The sequence below is a fragment of the Numida meleagris genome, chromosome 13 (genome assembly GCF_002078875.1).
Source record: "Numida meleagris isolate 19003 breed g44 Domestic line chromosome 13, NumMel1.0, whole genome shotgun sequence".
In the NCBI taxonomy this organism is placed as follows: Eukaryota; Metazoa; Chordata; class Aves; order Galliformes; family Numididae; genus Numida; species Numida meleagris.
In genome coordinates, this window is record NC_034421.1 from 10,102,760 (window position 1) to 10,127,959 (window position 25,200).

Consider the following 25,200-nt stretch of genomic DNA (forward strand, 5'->3'; position numbering starts at 1 on the left):
TTCCTTTGAAGACATCTGGATCAACTGCTACAGAAGTGAGCAAGAACACAACAATTTGATTTTAACTATGGAAAAGGTCCAAGGAGTATTTATCCTAAGAGGGCATTGGGCTAAGTTTACACACTTTGGGCATGAGTCATTTGTGGGGCTTTGCTCTTACCAGGTCCTACAGTCTCCCTTTAGGATTTGATGCCAGTTTCACCTCCTGGAAGTTACTCCAGAGGGTCAAGCCAGTAACCTCTATGTGCCCCAGTCTTATCTTCCATACATGCAGCACAACCACAAAATACGGCTCCTGGGTGCACTGAGAGATTTATGCTATTAATACAAATGCACTTTCTGTTGGGAAAAACAAAACTAAACCAGAAACACACACACGAGAGAAGCAGCAACAGTAGCAATAACACCAAATTTAAGTCTACGGGGAGTCTGTAAAGGCATTTTTACATGTTTGTACTTTGAATAATTCAGGGCACTATATAAGCTGTCCCTGTAACACTGGGACATTGGTTTGTTAACGTCATTCCTCTGGAAGCATATGCATTATAGTTCTGTGAAAGTCTTAAGAGTGCTCTGGCAACATTTACCAACTAATGGTCCAGTGCAACAGAATCATAAATGATTATTTTATTTGGTTAAACTATCAGGGCACATAGCATTATGGTGGAAAGGATTTTCCAAGGCAAAGTTTACAACAAATTAAAAGAAAACAGATTTTAAAATTAAAGTTTTCCCTTTTTAACTCATGCTTTTAAAGTGAAATTGATAGTGAAATATGGAAGTACAGGTTAAAGAAGGATGAAAATACAATGGAAAAGGAGTGACAATGAAGTTGTGACTGATGTATGTCTTTTGATCAGAAAAAAATCAATTATTTGCAGGACTGATGACTTTCCACTTCACAGCCACATTGCACCAATTTTTAACAGATAATAACAACAAGCAAGTCTTCTTTTTGTATAGATTTAGCTCAACATGAAAATGTCAACACTGCAGAGATGCCTGCAGAGTTAGTAAGCACTGCAGTAATGGTCTGCAAGCCCACCTAGTTCAAAGTGTCAGAGCAGAGTTACCTCCTTCACAAGCACTTTATTTTTTAAATTGATTCCTTCTATCTTTATGGATTTCTTCAGTCAAGGTCAGTGCTTTCACTCTGCAGCCAGGAATAGGCTAGACAATAAAAGTTGCAGAAATTAATTCATCTAAAAAGATGCGTGTCATTGAGATTTGAGAAGAATAGAAGTCTCTTCAAAAAATTGCTGAGTGTAAATATCATCCTTTCTTTACTCAGCTCTGCAATATGCGTAAACTTGGAAAAGTAGTTTAAAGGTCATGTACTTGTGTATATCAGACTATTGGTATACAGTCCAACTCGCACAATAAATTCTGTGTGGCTAGGACTTCGCTGCAGAACCTCAGTTTAGTCTTTACAACAAAGCCCTCCAAAATGTTAAGATTCATGCTTCGTGCTTCATGTTTATGTTCTCAATAAACGCGTTTCAGTTAGTTCTAGTCCTGGGTTCTGAAATAAGGAATTTTGTGGAAGCAATAACCTGAGATGATACAGCCATTTACATTCTGTGTAAATATGTTATGTAGTAGGAGTGCAGCAGTCCCCAGGACCTGGTGCTTAGTTCTCTGAAATATCACTATCAGCTCCCATGAGGTTTAGGAATAATATCTAGGGAAGGATCTAGAAATACAAGTGTCAGAAGACAGACTTGGATTCGCTTCACTTTACAATGGCTCAAAGGTCCAAACCTGATTCCACTAGATCTATGCAGCATTTACTTTCAGCTTCACCAGTTTCTCCATTAACTGGATTTATACATCATAGTTTGTATTGAGAAATGCCTCAGCAAGCTAAGATTATTAAATTGTGCAATGCTTATTGTGCATTCTTGCTCTGGTCTGTACTATTCAGCTACAGCTCTGCTGAATGTGTCAAAAGGAGCAGAATGCCTATTTTGTACAATATTGCTGCTGGATAGACCCTCAGTAAATCAACTAGGCTTCCATTTCAATCAAGCACTGTGCACACACCGCAAAATATAATGTGGGACACCTTCTGAATCATCTCGCTGTCTGTCCCTTTGTATAAAGACAAGCAATTTATGACAGTACCAGCCTACTTAAAGATGACAAAGATTTGCAGATACTGAAGAATGCTGATTAATAACAACAATAAACACTTGAACAGAGATTGGAATAGATCACCAGTCAATGATGACGATGATAACAACAACCATAATAATCATAAAGTACTTTAACTGTGATCTCTTTCTCCCTTCCACAAGGCAATTTGCTTTGTACCACTGGAACTTTTGGCTGTGTGATGTATGCAAGATGAGGCTCACAATCAAAGAGTTCCCAAAAGCTGAAAATTAAATGAAAGAAGTACTCCTAGGCCAAATCTGCTGAAATCAGAAATGTATATTCAGATTGCTAATGCATAATTATCATATTAGAGTTAATGGATGTGATTTTGGGACTCAAGAAAGCTGTTTAGGTGGGTTATGTTGTAAAAGAATAAATAAAATATTTTTATATCTAGACACTTACACTATCTTCAATATGCTAATTAGAAAATGGGTAATCATCTAATCATCTTCCTAATCTGCTATTAAAAGATAAGACAAGATATCTCAGCTGGAATTTTGTGTGATTTTTGTGTGGGGGTTTTTTGAGTTTTCGACACGATCTTTTTTCCTGCAAATTTGTGTGATTATGGCACACAGAATGAAAGAGGATTGAAAACAATTACTGTTGCACCACCAAGAGTCTCAATGGTTTTCTTTGCTTCAGTATTATTTTGAATGACACTTGGAAGAAAAAAAAAAAAGTTTTTCAGAATCCTGCGAGGTCAGCTACAGAATGTGTAATACTGTTCTCTGGGAGCAGGGAATGGATATTTCTTTCCATATCATTTATTTATATTTGCCTACAAGTGCATCCTTAATGAATACATCTACCAAGAGCATTCAGAGGGGAGTCAAGGTGAAAGCAAACAGGAAATGAAACCACTCCATCTCTTTCAGTTTAAGGTCTAGGGAAATAATAATAACACATGAGCATATTCAGCTGCAGTACGATGGGCAAGATGAACGTAAGGTATTGCCTGGAGCAGTGAGACCAGTTGGAAAGAACTGATGCTCACAGAATGTATGACAACTTAGTAATTAAAAAAAAAAAAATAGATATTTTAGGCAATGAGAGACAATGAATAAGAGCTCCGAGAATATGCAAAAGGTACAATGCAACTCCAAACAGAACCAGTTCTCTTGTTGGGTACAGACAGCACTTCATGGTGCAGATGCAGTGGTGGACAGGGTGGTATTCACCACAGAAACCCCAAATTGCCAGAAGACCTTTCCCTCGCTCACCTCCCATTCTTCACCCAGCCCCTCATAACACTCTGCTTTATCACGATGCCAGTCTCATTTTAACCAACAAATTTCCCTGCTTCCTCCCGCTCACCTCTTTATTCAAAGTTACCTGCCACCCTTGTACCTGCAGTATGGTGTTTAGCTTGCAATCTCTAAAATGTGGAAAATCTAATTTTGCATTCCCACAATGCACATCCACAGCAGAGCTGTGCAGATTCACTGACAGCTCTCTCATGTAGATGGTATCATTGCAAAAAAATTTCTAATCCTGTGCAAAACGGGAGGCTCAACCAAACTGAATGCAGAGGGACACTGAGCTGAGAGCGAGTGTTCTGTTCACATCAAGAAAGAAATCTGTCACAGTCTGGAAGGAAAGCTTAAGTCAGTAGGACTCTTAATTTGTTCCTTTGATACATCCTATAAAGTCCAAACTGAATTTGGAAACTGCATTTTGTGTCCTTTGTAGCACTTATCTACTAGGCTAAAAAATGGCCATCATTCCGGAATTTTAAAAAGAAGTCGCACTTACTAGATTCAGTTTTCCCTTCCACCACCATCTCCTTTATGGCTCTGTGCTACCCTAACATTACTGAAGTCCCTAAACTCTTTTGGAATACTTCAGGCACAGGAGAGACTGTCACTGAAGTACCACCACATGAGCTATTCCTAAATTCCAGTACTCTCCACGGCAGCATCTGTCTGGCTGCAGCCAAGGGTGTTCAGGGAGGAAGGAGGGAGGAAGGGCACTAATGGGAAGGCCTGTCTCAGTGCAGGAGAGCACAAAGATTCCCCAGTAACTCTCCCTGTGCAGGCACCAGAGAAAATGCCAAGAGTTCTTTGCTCTGGAAAGTTAAATCACCCTGTGTTCCAGTTTATAGACACTTGGCAGTAGTCTGTACAGGCTAATGGTATACTTTCTATGCAAAACATTGCGATACGAGTGCTAACAGGTGCAAAAATCACATGCCTTGTGCCTAAAGCCAGAATGTTTATTTCTTAAATGAGATTCCACTCAAGTCTTATATGCTGGGACAATGGCACTAAACAAGAACTAAAGTGGATGTCCAACATCTACAGCAATCCAACCACCTGCCAACCACCTGCAAACCTTTAAGTGCAGAGCTGAAAGAAAGGTCTTCAAGTCTGTAGGCCTCTTTAAAAAACAAACAAACAAAAAAGTAACATATGCACATAAGCTTTCAGGCACTTCTGCATAACTTTAAGGACAGTCAGCTAGGAATACGTGTGAATGATAGAAAATGTTTAATTTCTCAGTTATCACTGGTATAAAACTCTCATGGGGTATTTTATTTGCCTATCTCCAATACTTCATTAAAAAGAGACAGTGCTTAAGACACAAAGCAAACAGATAAGAAAAAGTATTCTCCAACCTATCATCTTTTATTAAAAACAAAGAAAAGAGCACAATTTCTATGGCTAGAGTGAGATGCTTGTTTTAATGACTTTGGAAAGACTATGCACAAGTAATAGAAAAATTCAGTTTCCTTTGGGTTATTTAGGAAATGATAGCTATTCCTCTATGCATTTGCCAAGTCCTGTGATGAAGGGATTTAGAACTAGCATTGATTTTATGCTGGATAAGACAAAAGGTTTCTATCATAGGAATACAGAAGATAACACATCAAAATAAAGAATAATAGTTAATTAATTCAGTTCCTTCCCCCAATCCCTCTTTTTCAGATGCTGAGAGATTCTGTAATTACAAGTAACTGCATAACTTATTGAACAAAAATTATCCACGAAATTTTAGCAAGATTTGAGCAATTCAGATGAGGACAAAGTTTGTGAACACTGTATTTCACCAAGCGCTGTCTTCTGGACAAAATATCTTCCTGATGCCCCCTCCCTCTCTTCCTAAAATACAATTTATCATCATCTGAAGTCATATGATACAAACTACATCCATTTGAAGGAATATGCAGGCATTTAATTCTGGAGCACCTCATTCAAAAACTCGCACTCGCTTACAGGTGAGTCTCTCCACTTATAAAGAGAGAGGAAAGGAGTGAGCAGTTACAGACAATTGTTCTATTTCATCTACTTCGCTTCACAATAAAAGATAAAACAGTGGAAACATTTTTTAAAGAAAAAGTTATTCACTAGAGTGACAAACTAAAGCATTAGTTTATTCCAAATTCTGGCAATTTAAATAACATCAATTAAAAAAAAAAAAAAAGATCTAAAATTTGTTTTTCATTCCTAGCCATTTTTAGGCAAGAGGCCACAATCATTGCTTTTAAGAGAAGGCTGAAGTTTCCTGGAGTATCCCTCTCATCACATCTGCATTCCCATCTGGGCAGACACTTTACAGAAGTGGCTAACACCACACAAGCATTGTACCAAAGGCAGCCCCAGTCCCAGAGAGCTTACAAGCTAAATTACATGCAATTAAACACATTTATAAGCAGTAATACATATGAAAAAAAGACTCAGCAATACGAGTTTCTGCCAGAAAACTCTAATGCTCTCTTTTCTTGCTGGGAAAGGAGCAGCTCTGTAGCCAAACCCCACTGGCACAGGTAAATGCTGGTGCATCACAGAAATGCAGCTGAGTTCGCAGAAGTGCTTCCACCACTTCTCTTCAGTGTTTTCAAAAGCTACATAAAATCTGACCCATCTCCCCATGCATACAGCAGCTGCACTGAGAAGAATAATCATTACTAATTACACGTAATTACATTATGCATAATTACATCATTATACAATAAAAGCTGCTCCATTTGCCATTTCAAAAACTCTCTTCTTTTTCTTGTATCTCTTCTCCCTTTCCAGTGTTTCAATTCAAAAGCATCAGCAACTTCCCAGCTCTTTTGGGGGCTACCTTCCACCTTCTGGCTATGCAAGTCCATCCTTTTCATTTCTTCAAAGATGAATGTAAAATACAAACTTTTTGAAATGCTAAGAAAACTCAGGCATTCACCAGCCACAGGAAGCCTACTTTTAGAACTAAAAGCTCATGAAATTAAGGACAGCTTTTGTCCTAGATAACTGCACAATTTCACTTAAACTTCATTTATGTTGTACAGCTGGATTTTCTGTGATGCATTTAACGCAATGGAAGAAACTAATGCCTTGGCAAAGTATGAATGTAAAAAGTGCTGTTCCACGCTTCCAGGCAGAGCCAGACAAGTTTTGTCGAGTGTCAAAGTCTCTGGTTTCAGGAGGTTGCTTACAGGATGAATTTTGCTCCAGAGGAATCCACAACATTGCTGCCCAGCAGCATTAAAGGATCAGTGGTCACTTTATTAGTAGAAAATAAACACCAGCTTTCAAATAATGCAAGACAATGGATTTCTAGTGATTTATAGCCCATTTGAATAATTTTAATTGGACCTTGCTAATCCCTAAGCAGTGGAGCACTGAGATTTACTTTAATGATAATGTAGTTAGAAAAATGGCCCTGAGTGGAACCAAAACTGTTAATTAAACTCATCTGGAAATACTCTGCCAGATGCTTAGAAAATAATGCCATACGCACCTTAATATCTGGACATTAGCTCTGCGTTTTTCATACATAAATATCATCTTTAAAGAAAGAAACATTCCTGCAATGACTCTTCAGGTGGATTGAGCCTTGACGTGCAAGTGCTGCAATCACAAATCTAAGTTCCGTAACAAGATCCTTTTCCTGAGAAAGCGTCATGTTGACCACACCGAGGATGAGCTCCTACCCATCTGGGCCTCACCACCTCCACATAATACAGCCTCATAACTAGTCCCAAAGAAACTCCTGTAAGGTCAGCTGGAGTAAGAGCTTAAAGAAAGTCATTTACACCAATATAGACATCCATCGTCTTTCCCTGACTTTACCACAGGAAGAATATGTGCCTGGAAGATTACTGCAGGTTTCTGAGTGAGACAGCAGAGCAGCCTGGGCACAGTGCCTCAAAGAGCCACATGAATAAGGTATGGCTCACATTCAGCCACATCAAAAACAAGCGCAGAGCATTTCATGTCTGTCTCTACCCACACTGACCAGCTCTGATCTCAAATGTCCACCTCCCATTTTGAAAATCTACAAAAGCACATAGACTCTTACAGACATAGACCTTAAGTACATGGAGAGTAGAGAAAAATCATTTTTTATTTCCTCTTATTAATGTCAGATCATACTGATAGTAAACGCACAAATAGACTTTCTTAAATACAATCACAACTACAGGGGACACAAAAAAACTTCAAGCAAGAGGTCTCCAACACTGAAACAGAAACCATGAGGGTAATTTAGGAGATAGAAGAGAGGGTTCGGAATGAAAAGCCTCTAAATATTCTGTGCATTTGAAGGGTATAGTGATCATAACTTAATTCTATCAATAATTTAACATGTATATTCTGAGATTAACTAAAGACAAAACTCCAAGATTCCCACAGACAGTGGAACTGAAGAGAAGAATTTACTAAAGTATGGGAAATTACTCCTCTAAATGCATAATTCCTATTCATCTCTAAACTAAGTATAACTTATTAAGTAGCCAAACCAAAATACCTCCCCCCACTAAAAAGAAATAACAAAACAACTCCCAAAAATAACGAGAGAATTGAACCTCAAACTAAACACACCACATCCTGTTCACCTTTAGCCAAAGCTGTTGAGCATCACTGAAAGAGACAGCTCAGCTCAGCATCACTGTGGTTACTTGTAATCACTACTCTTGAGGCTCTACTATATCTCCCATTCTGTTGGCTTATAGGCATTTCAAATGTTTTGTCTTTGAGTAACAATTTTCTGCTTTTCCATTTCTTCCCTCGAACAGTCTAAAGGTTTTCATGGCATTAATTTCTCAGAGATTTAGCTGCAAATCCTCACTGATATTGTTTGAGGAGAAAAGTCAAAATTAGAGTAAAAATTCAACCCCCATTATATCTGTTTTTTTTTCTGGCAAACGGGATAAAGAGGACAGCACACTGAGCAAGGATTCTTTTTATCCAGAACATTCCCAACATATGAAGAAAGCTCACATATATCCATAAGGAAAGCTTTATGTGTACCTAATACACTTTGTCTTGTAAAAAACAATCAGTTAAACAAGCTCATTATTAAATTTGACATATGTTTACAAAAACAACTAAAGTCTTAAAAAGAATCATTTGGAGTTATTCTGGGGTTTCACCAGGGCTGCCACTCTGCATTTTGGTTAAAACATGCACCACAAATAATGGACTTAGTGGAATTCAGCCCTACCAGGGACCATTCAAGCATTTAGACAAAGGCAGCCACCTCTTGTACACCAAGTGTCAGACTCACCAACACTTATTCTTCGTGGAACTCAGTGGGGCCAATCCTGAAATCTGGTGGTGCACTTTTTTTTGGACATCAAAGAAACAGAGTGGAGATAATAACATTTCTGAAGGGCTCTCCAGATCTATTGTATAGCCTCTATGCTTGGAGGAATCTGGGCTCTATTGAGGCTTGGTAACATTAATGAAAGTTTTCAGAAGCACCAATCTAAATTTTTGTTAAATGTGTGAAACACTTGAAATCAATAGGTTCATACCTCCCGTTAACTAGTAATTCATTTGACTTCAAAACTGCAAACAAAAATAATTCCTTTGCTAATCTTTAAAAATGTCTTCATTGCAGAAAATCTGTATTTATTCCTGATGTATTTTAAAGATTTTTTATAATATCTGTACCCATCATGATTACAGTGCCTCATTATACAAAAATACCTGTTCTTATTCATTATGAAAATCTAATTAAGAAGAAGAAGGAAGAAAAACATCACTTACACCTTCCAAAACCCGGGATAACAGCTACTCAGAAAGCCTAACTGTGCTGGTCTTACAGAAACCTCACAGCAGAGAAACGTAAGCTTCAGAACAAAACAAGCATCAGGTGAGATGGTATCTCCAGGTCCTGTGCCTCTGTAAGCACTACATACCAGTGAAGTTGAACAGAACATTGCTGTATGCTATTCTATTGCATTCTTACATGGGAGTATCTTCCTAAATCGTTTCCTTTAGCACATTTATCAGATATTTTCTTGAATTAATGAAGATTTGGTAGAGACAATTTCTGTTGACAGTAACAGCTACACCCTGCCAGTCGGTCTGCAGGATTATACTGTCACTTGCTCAGTTACCAAAAGATTTTCATTCCTTTTTTGAAAAAACTTTTGTCGTTAGACACTGAGCTTTCAATTTTGGCAGCAGAGGCTCTTTTCTGCTATAGTGCTATTCCTCTGCTATCTAATGGATTATTGATTGTTTGAAGCAAGTGTAAAGCAATCAATACATGAAAAAGAGGAGAAATAGGTAAGAGAAACCATCTCCTCATTCTTTTCATATATAATTGGAACACAGACAAGTGGACTGAAACCAACAAGCAGAAATTTTGGGATTCTAAAAAATTTGTATGGGGTTGCCACTATAAGGCAAAATTTCGTCACATCGTGTTTGACATGATATGGGGATACCTTGGTATAACAGTTTAGTTACAGCAGACTTGCAAGCTTGTGCTCCCAGACAGTGGGACTGAGCAAACAGAGCAAATACAGTTTAAACTATGGTGCAATTTTTCTGGTAAGGATTCATGAGTTTCTTTTTATTTGTTTTTTAAATAAAAATAAAGGAGAATGCAGAGTACGACCAACCAGGAGTCTGCAGGTACCTCTCTCAGTATGCAGAAACAGCCTCTAGCAGGTGCCAGCTAGAGGTGGGACAAATTTGGCTACATCCATTTTTACCCCTCCACAGTGACTTGATTTAAATCAAGAATCTATCTTCATTCTGTATATCGAGGGAAGGTTTTCATGTTCCCTTTCACCATTTCCACGAGATATCTACCAACTAGGAGAGGCAAGCAGCAGGTTGCCAGGATGGCCGAGTGCTGGAGCAAAACACTTTCTATGCAGGAGAGGCATAGAAAGTTTCTCATTTCCCTTCTAGAGAACTATCACTAAAAATCCCACATACAACAAATTTCTGCAAACCATTGACAAAGTCATCATCTAGCATTCCAGGTGAGTATACAGTAGCTGGAGTCCAAGCTGCTCCATTAAGTATATACTAAACACGTTTTTTTTCTAAATTTATAACTCAAGTTAATGTCCCACGTGGTCCTGTCATCTCTCCTTACCTCAGAATTCATGCCTTTTTCTCTGGGGACTAGTCTCCGCGGCCGTTCTTTCACATTCTTCTGTGGAATATGCTGAGTGGCGGAAATAATTGAGCCTAATTTGATGTAGTCTGGATGCAACATGCAGAGACAACAGTCCCTAAAGTGGTATTTGGCATCTCAGGGCAATGCTTTGTTTTTCTGAGCATTGCTCTGACAGTGCGTGCCCTTACATTGCCTAATCAGCCTCTAGAGTGCCTGTGAAAAGGCGAATCCATAGCAGAATCATGGCATTCTTCTCTCATCACGGGTCTTTAAACTGACGGAAGTCTTGTATGTGTTTGCACGGTCTTCCTACACCACCAAGAACCAAAGCTGTGTCAACACAAGGTATATGCCCCCTGATGTCTGAAAACACCAGGGCTCTGACATCAGATTTACAGGCAGTGGTGACCGGGAGTTGTCAAGTTTTCAGCTTACTTTTACGAATATCACAAAAACAATCTCTGAATCCCTGCTCTAAGCTGAAGCTGGAATTGCTGCCTAATGATAAATTATTTTTTAATTTCCATCACCATAGACTAATTCCATTAAGTTTTCTTATCTTGTTCATCATTTGATTCCCCCCTGGAAAAAAAAAAGATTAAAAAGACCATTTGATAGGAAGGGTTAATCATCAGTCTGTGCAGATGCAAGTTCTTGGATTAGACACAGGTTTCTGAGTAAGCAACAGGTGGTGAAAACATGGATCTGGGGGCACACAGAGACTTCCCTTCCCCTCTCCAACAGAGAGTCAGGAAGCCCTAGATGGAGCCTTACAGGATCGTGGAAAGAATGAAGAGAACTGGCAAAAGGCAGACAGTAAGTGAAAAAAAAAGTTAAAAGATGTTTATACAAGAGGTGGAAAAAAAAAAGAGTCATTTGTGTGTAACAACTTATATACATTTATATTACAAGATTAAGCCCTTGAACATTTGTGTAGGAGTCCAACAATATTTAGAACAACTCCTGTTGTTCAGCTCTGAACACAGCTGGTGGTTACAGCACTAAAGACCACCTTTCATTTATCTTGACTGAGAGGTCCTTAGCCCTTAAAAAATAATAATACAAGCCTCCATTTTCTTATCAAGTATGAAAGGAAGAACGCAAATAGCAACTTTATCCACGTCATTAAGCTCTGCTGTAGGAGGGCCTCTCTTCAGCAGGTTAAAAATGTCCTGGCTTGTCAAATAACATTTCTGATTGCTAAGAACATACACAGGATCTTACAATGTTGGTCACTCAAGAGAAGAAAGCAACCTCTGCTGGGCCTTCACAAACAGTGACATTTCCTGATGCGAGCTTTACCAATTTATGCTTACTCAAGTAAAACAATCAAATATTACATAGTAAGAAATTATAGTAATTAATATCTTTCTAAATCATCTCGTTTTACTTCCACTGCATACCAAGACAAGCAATCAAGTTAAAATGAACCCCACTCTGTCCTTACATCTGTCCTCTTCCTGTCCATGTTGGCCAGAGGAGCACAGAGTTCATCCCCAAGTATAAACTGAGGTAATTTCTCTGCTTGATCAGCCCAGTGACAATATGTTTCTCTGCACTGAAAAACAGCCAAAGATGGTTCATTCAGGACTGAGTGCATTTGCTTATAGTCCTCAGTTCCCTTGGATTTCTAAATTAACACAATCTCCATTAAGCTTTTACAAGTTTGTAAGTTCAACTAGAGAATTTAGATCTCCCCCCCCCCATTTTTGCATGTTTACCATGCCTAGAATTTATCAAGGTAATGACTATTTGACCAAAATTCTATGCACATAATGGAGAAACAGTAAACAACTGTGTACACTGGATAATGTAAATAGACAGGATTTCCCAATTGGAGTTCAAATCACATACTACATAACACAGATGGCTCTTCAGAATAATCCAAAAAATTGCATTTTCTTGTAAGCACTCTAACCTAATGCTGAAGTAACAGACTTTTTCTTCTCACAACTTATTTTGCCTTACTTCTTTTTAAGTGCTACCAGAATCCATGCACATCTAACACTTCATGTCTCTAAGCCCAAAGCTCTAGGCCAATGACAAGAAGCTGGGTCCATGGCCCTTCCTGCATGGAAAAGCATAACAACAAAACAAAAAGCAAACCAAAAGCAATCGCCTAGTCTATGACCAGCCACTTACATACGTTCTCTCCACTTCTTTCTGCTCATTGTCCCATTATTCCATAATACCATATTATACCAGTTTATGCCATATTAATAAAACAGATGAGAGATCATTTTGATATTCTTTAGCTGAATAATTTACAAAGTAAGATCTAGGAACGAGATCACCTTATCTCCATCCCTTTGGAAGATGTTGAGTTTAGGACTTGATGAAATTAATTTCTGAATATTTGCTTCTAATCAGGCAACTGCAAATCATCACAATTTCTTCTATTCTCTGGGGTATTTTCAACATGGCAAATATGATTTTAAATTTCTTTGATCACAAGAGGCAGCACTAGCTGTTTCAAATTGCCTTTTAATGACTGTATCTGTGATCGGGATTAAACTAAAGGAGTTGCAAAAAAGGCAAAAGAGAAAAAATTCCACAAGGCAATTGCCTCAGGATTCTCTCTTGATATCAGTTTGTGCAGGCCAAATTTTTGTCACAGGTTTTCATAGAAATAAGAACCATCTGATGAAGAAGCAAACAAAACTATTCAAGAATAATTAAGAGGTAGATGGTACAAAGCAAGCAGAATGAATACTTTTCAGTAATGGAAATGCTGGCAAGCACTATAAGAGGCGTATACAGTCTTCATGCAGGAAAGCGGAGAGACACAGTTGATTTTAATTTCAACCTCATTTGAGACTGGAGCATGTGATTCACTGCCCCATTTAGTTCAAAATTGAAATTAAGCATGTGCTTAAGTACTTTTCTGGACTGAGGCCATACACAAGAGTTACACTGGTGGTGAATCCCTATAGCCACAAGTTGATTCAGAATGGTAAAGTCAAAGCTTTAAGATGAAATAATTGAAGGTTTTTTGATTATTAAAGAACACGTTAACAGGGAAGGCTGTAGCAGTTGCACAGTTCCTTCTGAGGAACAAATGCAAAATTAACAAAAACTTTAAGAAAATTTATCAAGAAATTCATCTAGAAAATTCGCAGACCCAGCTTTTAAAGACTGATTACACTGTCCTATTTGTCTGTGTGCATTGTGACCACCAGCCTTAAGTATTTCCTCCCCATTTTACAGCCGGTGGCTCACAGTCTGTGCTGAAGTGAGGACACGGCTGAAAAAAGGTGCTATGAATATTCCAGTGCAACAGTTTGGAACACAATTTCTGGCCATCTTACCTTCTGGTTACCCCTTAGCCATAGCCTAAGCAGAGACATAGCCCCTCCCCCTGTCCAAGGAAATGTCATTGCTAATGTCACTCTCAAGCACTGGAGCCAAAATGCATTTCAGTGCCCAATGAATTCTGCAGGTGAATGCAGAGAAGAAAGGGAGCCACGGTTCCATCTTTTCCTAACTTTAAGTGACTTGTTACCTCAGTGCAAAACAGAGCAGGAACAGCAGAGACTGAGCAAAGGAAGCATTCCTACCACAGGTCTAAGTACATGCAATGTTGCAGCACTCCAGCTCAGCTGTGGGTTTTAAGAAGCTCTGGAGACAGCCAACATAGGGAACTGCCATCCATCACAGGAAGGCTTCAGGTGGGCACAGCAGACAGGCAAGGCTTTTTTTTGCCATCTTGTCTCTCTCCCACTCTCTTTCAGTCCAACGAGATCAACCTACAGCCTTGCATATTTTATTAAGGTTACAGCAGGTCAGACTGCACCAGTGTGTAATGATCTGGTATTGCTCAATGCACAGGAAGCAACCGAGCTTAGAATGAGTGCAGAAGTACCATGCCTTTCTCAGAAGACTACTTCTTTCCTCAAGAAAGAAAAGAGAGTGTCCGTGATTGATGCTGAGAAATCAGAACTGCTAGAGATAGTATATTCAGGTCAGTTGGGGCCTTCCCCATTTCAGCATCTATCTCCTCTTTTCAGTTCTACACTTCACACTAATTGAGCCCAGAAGATTCTGGTCTGACAGGGCTATCTGAGCCTAGAAGTATTAAACTGGAGAATTATGATGTTGATATGTTGTTAAGTGCCTGACTATAGTCCCGGAGAGGAAAGAGTCTTGAGTTCCAGTGAGTACAGTTAAAGGAAAGAAATTAAGAAGAAACTTGCCAAAAGAGAAGCCTACCTGAAAGAAAAATTAAACTTCCTTTCTCTTTATGGACCACCACTTTGTCATAGAAACTCTGTGTAATAAAGTATGTCTCTGGACTTACCTGTGTTACTGAGCTTGTCACCACAGCTACTTGTGTGACTGCTTGCCTTAAACTCATCAGCCTTCTTCCACAGCATAATCCAAGCACAACTGTAAATCAGTATTACCAAATTTTTTTTACATGCATTTCACTGCAGAACAGGACATGCTTTTGTGCTCTGCCAAACAGGGATTCACAGAAACAGCGGAAAGCTTTCCTGGAACCTGGTCTGTAACGCCCATGGGCGGTGCACCTCCTTGAAGTCAGACACCATGTGCTGTTACACTGCCTCCAATACTTTGAAGGGTCTTATTCCCCCCTCCTCTTTGATTAAGGAAGTACAGAAGGAAGCTGTCAGCCTTACTGCAGCATCAGCACCTCCATCTGTAAGCAGCAGGCTTTGATCACGCCAAGTTCTCACAAGGCTCGCTCTTCACGTAACAAATGATCATCAGTCGTTTCACACAGGTTCAGGGGGAAGCTGTGTGTCAGAGGAGCACAGGTTTGAAATCGTACCTTTATTTGCCCAAGGGCTGAGGAAATGGTGGCACTTCCTTCCATTGGAAGGAAGGCTTGGAGAGGCTCCTCTTGCATCCTCACCCCATGCTGCCATGGGCTCCTCCGTCAGGCTGCCTTTGTATCCCAGGCTATCTCTGGCTACACTCCAACCTTGTCCTGCATCAGCTCTCAGTGGTAACAGAAATCTGTGACTTCCACAAAGAGCTTGTACTGGTAGCTCTGTTAGCAAAGTTATGCTGAAAGATTTCACTCTGTACGTATCTTTGAATAGAAGTTTTGCAAATCAGCAAATACCAGGAAAAAAGTACAAGCATCATTTAATAGCAATGCCTTACTACTCCTACTGGCATCCTTATGGCTTTAGTCATTTAACTACTTAGCCTTTAAGTAGTTCTCACCTTGAGAACATCCTCCAAAGCCTCACAGTGCACAGCCAGGTGAGGGACAGGATCTGCCTGGGCTGGAAGCAGCTACACAACGATTTGGGACTGGAGTCCTGTTTCTGCTCATTTAATAAGCCATTTGGAGCATTAACAAAGGAGAGGAATGCCCACCTTGCCCTTTTGTGTCCCCACACGCATACAATATCACAGGTGAGATAAAATTATGGGTTAAAACCCTCTTTAAAGGCCAGTCAGATTCCTGCTGAAATGGTTACTATACATAGTTGCAGAGGCCTGATGTTGGCAAACACCTAGGAAGAAAAGAATCTTGTTTACAGACATCAGCTGGATTTCCTTATCAAGATGGGAAACTGTAGGATGGCTCTTTGTTAGCATTTACTGTCTCACATTTTCCCTTTGAACAGCTTGAGAGAGCATCTATTGAAAAAGATAACAGCTGAAAGCTGTACATAACTAAACACCAGGGCTGTAAAGAACAGCAAATGTGGATTCTTATTAAATGAGTTTCCTTCCCAAGTCTTTGTGCTGCTGCCTGTCTGTTGGTGGACTATGCAGTGAGGTACCAGCTATGCATATAAATGGGCAGGCAGAAAATCTGCTTGGGAATTTGTTTTGATGCCTTTTTTTCCCTCCCTGTGTAGAAGGGAGAGCTGTTTTCAAAAGTGGAGAAAATGTTACTGCATTTTTGTGCAACCATCCCTTCTGGTCCAAAATAGCTTTTTTTTTCCCCCTTTTTAATCACAATAAGGGCAAAAGAGACAGGACAATCTACCCCAAAATAAGCAGGACTTTCTTGTTAAGCTGTCCTTCTTTCAATGTTTGTTAGGTCAGAAGGTCGTTGAATCTATCTATGGTATTCAGGGTACTTATCTGTCATGAGAGCTTTGGAAACCAAGGATCTTGGTGCAAGCAAAAGGCTTCACAGGCCAAGCAAAAGCTGCCAGCTAGTGGCTACAGAGTGAAGGTTTGCTTTCTCACTCTATAAACAGTTCTGGAAATTCTAGAGAAGACTCTTTTCATAGATTGAAAACTTACTTTCAAAATTCTCATATTTTTCTGCGGTTTTTTTAGGACACATTTTTCCTTCATGAAAAATTCCCAAAGTTCTTGCCAGTCCTAAAATTAGACATCTCAGCTGGACAGAAGATAACAAGATTTTCTTCCTTTGGTAGACACTCATCATTCGAGGGAAATGACTTCAGGTGTGCTCCTCGGGAAAAATCTGCCTGGTTAAAGCCTCTCCCTCCTTGAATACTTTATGAGATGTTTTCCAGTTATTAAGTCCCCCTTGTACGGCATAACCCAGTCATTGCCTCTTTCTCCAGACAACCATATTTCTCTTTATCTGCTTCCCTTTTCCTGCGCTCTCCCTCTCCCTCTCCTCTCCTCTCATTGGCACCATTTCCTCAGAGCACTTAAACATAAGCACAAGCAAAAGCCCATTAAAGTTAAAGCATGTGTTTAAGTGCCATGACTTGCTGTGTGGGGATGGAGCGTTGGAGTGCAGGACAGAATCTCATCCCCAGAAATGGCTCTTTGTACTAACTCGTTAGCTCATATGGTTCCAGACAATCTTCACGCACCTGCTGAGATCCCAAGGGAGCACTGAGGACTTTTGCAACCTCCAGGTGTTACTCTAAGGACTTAATGAACTGAAAACATTTGCACCACTAATGACAAGTCACTGGTTTTTGATCCCTTTTCATCAAATATGATACATTTATGAGAAAACTGTATCAGAAACTCAATTTTTAAATAATGTTTGACTCATAGCAGCATCTCACGGATGGAAATTGAGTCTTGTACAGTCCAGGTGTTACTGTGAATGTATACAGCAACAGCACTTTAGTGCACACAGTGTGAAACAAAAGGCATGAGGGATTTGTCCCTTAGCAGTTTCATCCCTTTTTATAGACTGTCCTTTCTATTTTGGAGACTGGCTGGGTTGGTCACCAGGGGAGATAATTCACCAGAGTCTGCAGGAGTTAAAGGCATGCTCTTGTTTTGAGCTCACCTGAGAACCTGGCTCTCATAATCCACCATGCTTATGCTTTAGTACACTCTTTCTTTTCTGATACACTTGCCTTACTCCACTTACCTTGAACAGTAAGGTGATTGAGTTGTGAACATTTGCAAAGACCTGACAAGGTGGGGTCTGAGAAAGGAAACGCTGAACTGGGAATAAATATCAACAAAGTCCAGATCTTCTAATCTATAATTTCTCTCGTAAAAGACTGACCTCCTAAATCTCCATGGCATTATCTAACTTAAATGCTTTGTGATTTGAACAGATGAATTAATGTTCAACACAGACCCAGAAAACATAATTACATAGCTAATCTAAGTCCCATTTAAAGTTAGGCCACTGGCAGAGAAACACTAGAGAAAAGGAAACAAATGACATACAAAATAATGCTGTGGGCAAAGCAAACTTGAACAATCTGAAAAGGGAGAAAGGAAGAGATCATTATCTAAATGGAACATAACAACCGTTCACAGCTTGATCTAAAGCCCAATGAAGTTAATGGAAGTATCCCCGTAGACTTTGGTGAGCTTTGCATTAAGCTTTCAAACATTACCAATAGGAACACTAAATGGTTTTTTTGTGTTTTTGTTTGTTGCTTGGTGTTTTGTTGTTTTTGTTTGTCCAGCATTTCACACACTTAAGATCTGCAGTGGAAATGTCATGAAGCAGCAGCTCCTCTTCTCTGTCATTTCCTCCCTCGCCCTCCAACAGCATTACTTGTCAGGTGAGATACAATCTTTAAATAAAGAACCAGGACCTGTGATCTCTTCACTTCATCAAATAGTGTAAAGCAGACTTAGAGCAGTGGATGCTTTCAGAAAGGAAACTGATGCTTACCAGTTACTTCAGACAAGTTTGATTGCCCATGACCACCAGAGCGGCATTAGGCATCCAATACCTTGGAAATTGTCATAAAATTAAGATTTCATGTAAAACCAAAAGTGTTTTAAATGAAATGACAGTAGGGATACCTTTTTAGGTGCATACTAGAAATGTATGCTTTCTGCTTTGTCACAGCAGAGAAATTGGCTGACCTGGTGAAATCATAATGTAGACACCATACTGGAATGTGTAAATAGAATCTCGACTCTTCTTTGGATGAAATGGGTCACCTACAATGGTTTTGCCCATTCATGACATTGAACTTGAGCTGAGTACCGTGCCATCTGTGTCTCTGCAAAGCTCCATGAATTTGCTAATTCTTGAATAGAAACAGGTAAGCCATTTTCAGAACATGTTACCGTAGACAGGTTCACCTAGACCATCTACCTGGTACTCCCACACTACAGCCACATATTTACTTCCGCAGCTGGCTGCATGGCACTTTACAGTGAAAAAAACGTATGTGTTGCTGTAGAAACATTTATAGCAGGAACAATTGATCTATAGGGAAGTAAAAACACTTTAAAATTGTTCTAATTACATGCAGCCCTGTCATGTTGTTAAACGAGGCCTGCTGCTATTTTATGAATAATTTGCAGAATCCATTGTAAGTAAATTATATGAGGAATTGGGAATAGGCTCTGGACTGCAATGCAGCAGGCTTTTCTTTCCCTCCTGCCTTCTTATAATACATTCAGAGTATTTGTTATAGCTACAGAACATAATTGCAATTATACTCAAAGACAAGGAACTATAACGTACAAACAACAGTGTTTCATTTCCCACCAGATTGTGACTTAAGCAATACAAGGAGCTGTGTTAGCAGGAACAGAGACTCTTTCCAATCAATGAACCAAACAAAAAGCTTTGCCTGCACATGGCTGTAAGTTGTAATGGCAAATTTTCTTTTAACCTTTTCAGGTTGGTACCATGAAGCCCCAGAATGTTTGTTTTCCTCTTGAATAAGAAGTGCAATACTGGATATCTGTAGCACATTCTAGAATGTATGCCTCCCAAAATTTGACACAACCACAGAGCGGAATTCCAATTAAGATATGAAAATGTTGAACACTCCATGTTCTGCCCAGCTGTCTTTCAGAACCCAATACCAGAAGGGCTCTTTCCTGTCACACTGATCCTTCTCACTCCTGCAGATCATTCCAGTTTGTCCCCTCATCCAATCCAAATCTTGGTTCTCAAACACAAAACCAAGTTGCCTATACATTTTCTCCATACCAATAAAGAGAAAATAAGGATTCTCCCTTTCTCTCTTAAAAACCTACACCAAAAACACATGTAAGTAAGTCCTTTAAATGAATTCAATACAGTGGTCTTCCTCTCTGTCTACACCAAAAAATGTGCTGTGAACTTTAACAAACATAGTTTTATGCTATCTACTTTAAGGCTAGGAGAGCCATGATGAACACATAATGAGGCTCCCTGTGTAAGGCTTGTTCACAAGCTGGACAAAATATAGTCACCAAAACTAAGCAATATTCTAGTTTTTGTGGTTCAGAAAACCTAGAAATTGGTCATAGCATTACCCTTACTTGGCTGCTGCTATCTTCACAGTTCCTGCAAAGTCAGAAAAAATATTCATTTTAACCGCATAGGTCTTTCAACATACCTACATTGTCAACGTTAATGGAAATTTAACATAGCTTGAGCCAAGCTCCATAGTCTTCCCATAATGCTAAATTCAGAGGGCATCTCTGAGTAGATCGCTTTGTCCATAACATTGTTCCTGCACATTGTGCACCACCTCCTATATAACATACACATGTCTAGTGAGAAATGAAGGACGATCATGATGTGACAGCAGATAACATGACAACTGCCCTTCACTTATGCAAACATCTTTCAGCAACCTGGAAACTGAGTGCAGGCCTTATGACAATCAGTTCTTCCTTTAAGACATAGATCAAAGAAACATTGCATCACATTCGTTCCTGCCCATTTTTATCTTTGTTATTATTCATTTTGAAACCTGTACAGGGATAAGGAGCAGATTTCTACTTACATGACAACATCTACTTGACTTCAAAACCAGTTTTGCATTTTCAGTGGTGTGTCTGCTTAGCAGCTCATCTTGTTTCTGCTGGGGAGCTCATTACAGTGCCTGCAGTGTAGTCAATTACCTGGGAATATTCTGATCACCTGCTGCTGCTTTCTTTGATTGCCAGTGGCCTGGCCGCTCTGGTCCATCAGCACAGCTCAGCTGCATTTTCCAGGCTGTTATTCTCAGAGATGTATTTTTCTCCTGTGAAGAGAATTCAGATTAAAACAGGCAATTCTTTATGCATAAAATTCTCTGTGAAGATGCATAACAAAAATCATGGCTTTTATATGATTAATAGAGCTGTCAGGACCTATTTGAGATTTAACTTCCCTGTTGTGAAAGTTTAACTTACTGGTTACAGAATAAAAACCTACACAGAGTACAATTTTATGGCAGCTGAGAGCAGCGTTGAAGTCATTTGGATGCATAGGAGCTGAAGCAAAACATGGCCATAAGGTGTCTTTACTATATGGAAACATCATTAAAAATCAAAGTATTCAACACAGTGTCTACACAGCCACTGTGCACTGGCATTGTGCAACAGCCCAAAGGCTTCCCCAGTGCCTTCCTGCAGTCTCTCACTAGCAGAGGGTGAACTGACAAATCCACACCTTCCTCAGCTGATCCCTGACCCAGCATTTACCATTTTAAAACACAGCCACTGTCCCAGTGAAACAGGAATGAAGTGCACGCACAAAATGCACATGCAAGCGAGCAGCCCTTACTGCCTGCTTCCTCCTCCTGACTGCCGCAGTGACTGTGGCAGTTGTGTCCAACACCAGGAAGAATTCATCTGATCTAAACTCCAGCCAGTAATTTTTAAGTCATTAAAAGGCCTATTCCACCTTTTTCCTATGTCCTAAGCAGGTTGCTTTGCCCACAGGTACTCTATGAGTCATTGCTCTGTAGTACTCTTGCAAGTGGCTGTTTATTGTTAGTTTTACCTAAATTTCAAATCATACCTTGAAATTCAAAATTGAAAGGCATGGTAAATCCACAGTTCTACTCAGGGACTTACTATGCATATTTTGGGGTAACCTCTCTGGCATATTTTGGGGGCAGCTCTCCGCTGCCTGGCTAGAACCGGAACTTTTCCAGTCTTCCACATAAAACACAAAAATATAAATTAAACATTTAGCTTTAACACGGAGGTGTTAGAAGTGCCTGCAGAAGCAAGACTCGGATAATTGAAACTGCATAATAACATTCAGCTTAATGAAATGTTGATGTTGTAACAATAGAAAAACACTGCAGAGTACCCATATGACAACACTGAATGATCTGATATTATAGCACTAAAAAACATCCACTTGATTAGAGGCCAGGAAGCAATTCCCTTGGAAACAAATTCCATGCTCAGTAGGCTGCCTCCGCTGCTGGATAACGAAGCAGCTCCATGAACAACTCACAGAACAACAACACGGCAGTGAGATTTAAATATTTCTGCCTGGCACAAAAACAGGCAGCAATACCCAGTATAACCCACAGCCCGAGTCTGCGTCCCCGGTTTGTACACACTTCTCCAAGTGTATAGGAGATGGGAACGTCAAAAACAGGTCACTCCAGAGCACAAAAACCGCGGTGTTTGCACCATGTGCTGCAGTACAGCCCCAGTCCCAAACGCAGACCGGATCCCTGTGAGCTAGGCACTGTGCCTTCACTGCTGGCCATTTATCATCTGAACTCAGGATGAGGGGAGGCAGGAGGGCAGAGATGAAGCTGCGCTCAGCAGCAATGCTCAGGGGCAGGTTAGCTGTGCATGGCCCCTGCCCTCTCTGCTGCATCCACTGCTCCCCATCATTAACAGCACTTCAGGCAGGGCAGGCATGGTTGTCTGGAACAAGTTACATTAGAGTGGAAATAACATGATTCTCCCGTTCATTTACATGACAAAAACTTGTAAATGTCTTGACTCCCCATCTCTTTTGCCATGAATCAAGCACCACATCTCTAAAGTTGAAGCGGTTGCGCTGATGTGAAGCTAACCTCATAGAGCTGTGAAGCCATGTAGCTACAATCCAAAGCAGGAAAACCTGGCCTAATGATTTACATCAGCCACCTGGGCAAACCCCCTGCTAGGATAACAACAGAAAATCTGGAGGGAGGATTGACTCTCACACAGCCAAGCCCTGGGTAAGATCTCATCAGAGCCTACAAAGAGGCACAGAACAAATGAAAGAAAGCACGTTAAGATAGTCCCTGCATATTGGCTTTATTAGCATGCAGACACGTATTCTCTCAGACAGGTAGTTTATACAGAGGTTCATTATCTTACACCATGCGCATAACTCATTCCGCTTTGACTCTGTAGAAGCAGCTGCTCAGTGTTGATACTAAAGCAGATGTGAAAAGTGTGCAGTGGGTATTTAAAAAAAATTTTTAAACAGCTACTTCCAAAGTGGTGTGTTATCACAGCGTGAAATCCATGTCTATTTTGAATGAAAACAACTTCCTTGGAATCAGTGGAACTGCGTGCACTTAAGATATGGGTGGTGTTGTCCTCAAACCTCAGCTTGGTTTGAAGCACATTTGGGTCAGGACCAGAGAAATCCCTTCTACTGTAACCTCAGCACATTCCAGCTCCTAACCTTCGCAGAGGTTCACTAAGCTGCTCACCCACCCAGCTGTAGACACGGGCTCCAAACAACAGAAGAGCAGCAGGTGCCACAGCCACACTGATGCCTCATTTGCAGATGCAGAAAATGCATTGGGATCCCTTTCTCCTTGGGCAGTCCTGCTTGAATCTCTACCTATATAATTTAGTTCAGAGAATGAGACTGACACAATACAAGTAGGATCATCACTTGTTTAGACATGTGTGTCTAATCCCAATTCAGACAACCTGTGTAAAGCCAGTATTTTGTTTCTATCAATTCCTGTGTTGTATTAGCCAGCTCCATTAGACATCTTCCTGTAGGCAACAAAATCCCACATTTCTTGACTGGGCCTGACAGTCCTTCCCATCTCAGCTGTCTGCCATCTGTTGTACAAAAACTAAGTAGATCTATTGTTGTGCAACACAGCTTAGAACTCAGAGGAGTAAATTCTGATAGCAGAATGGCACAAACCGGCTTCTTTGACAATTTTTTAAAATAACAAAAGGAGAAAAGAGCGTAAGAAAGATTACCTTGGCTGAATTGTTTTTCTCCTTCGAAAAGATACTGAAGACTATATGCGAAGTACATCTTTTTCAGAAAGGACTTTTTCAAAACTGTGTTAGACTAGTTTGCAGGGAAAATGTGGTTCTGAGAGAGCAAAACAAAATTCATAAATAGACTGGCTAGATTTGAGAGAATAAGGCAATAAATCAAATCCCCATAAATAGCACTCAGAGTCATGCACCATACAAAGTGACCTAAAGCAGTGTAGAAAGAAAAAAAACTTAGAAAGCATAAAACTCAAAAAAGCAGACAACTTCAAGAGGGCAAACAGCGCATAATTTATAAGTGAGGTAAAACTGCAATGGTAGCAATAAAAAGGTGAAAAAAGAAAACTAGAGTTTTTCACTTCAAAGTTTTGCTATTAGGTACAATAACCATGCTCTCATCAAGGATTTGGAGGACAGAAAAAGAAGTGTACAGTTCCCCTGTTAGAGGCTTCCAATGACATTAACAACATGTCATGGTTCCTATTTTCGCTATCTCAGGATGCTGTATGCAATTTTGTAAAGACACGCGGAAGAAAAGTTGCTGCTTTTGAAAATAGTTGGATGCAAGTCACAGATTCAATGGGTAATTTGTTCACATTTATTTATAGTAAGATGTGACAAGTGGAAGACAGGCCAAATAGAAAACAACAGTTTAACAGTTTCTTCCCAGTTTGGTTATTTCTGTTTGCACATTTACCTCTTCACACAGCCCATGCTGATGGAACTTACCAGGATAGGGACCAGTTATTTAAAATTTCTCGCTCTGCCCACTCCCACCCCGAGCAGCACTGGGCGGTGGGCAGCAGCTATGGTCAGGCTGTAACAGCCGCTCTGTGCTGCCCCTCGCTCCCCACTTCCCTGCTCCAGCATGGGCCCCCAGGCTGCACCACGTCCCTGCCCAGAGCCAGGCCACAACCAGTTACGGATTTTCGAGAGGGAATGCAATTTTTGCAAGATCAGGGATAGTACTCTCTTGGTCATTATTGTAATTTCCTTCTGGATTTCATGGCATTTAATCTTTCTCAAAGCCCCGGCTCTTAAAATGATCTGATATCACGACAATATCTCTTTCTGTTAATGAAAAGGACATTTTTATACCCCTCAATTGCAGAAATTACTGCAATTCTGAATGTAAAAGTTCAGAAGCCAAAAGCCAAATTAAAAATAAGCCACTTTAGAAAGGTACTCTTAACACTTACAATTAATCTATTATTTAAGGGCAGAATTTTTGAATGCTTAGAACTAGCATGAGCATTTTAGGCATTATACACAAATGGTTAGAGGTGTTCTTATCTTCATGTATGGACTTGAGACGCCTCTGATAGTAGTCACAGCAGCAATGTGAGTAATGAAGAATTCATCTCTCACCACTGGGAA

At 39.9% G+C, this 25,200-nt stretch overlaps 1 long non-coding RNA gene across 1 annotated transcript in view; it reads right to left on the bottom strand.

Annotated features, from left to right (window-relative positions):
* The window catches only part of LOC110405904, a 160,117-nt gene extending 139,245 nt beyond the window's left edge, over positions 1-20,872 (bottom strand). The window contains exon 1 of the long non-coding RNA XR_002443173.1: positions 20,755-20,872. This is a non-coding gene — a long non-coding RNA (uncharacterized LOC110405904). The remainder of the gene's footprint in view (positions 1-20,754) is intronic.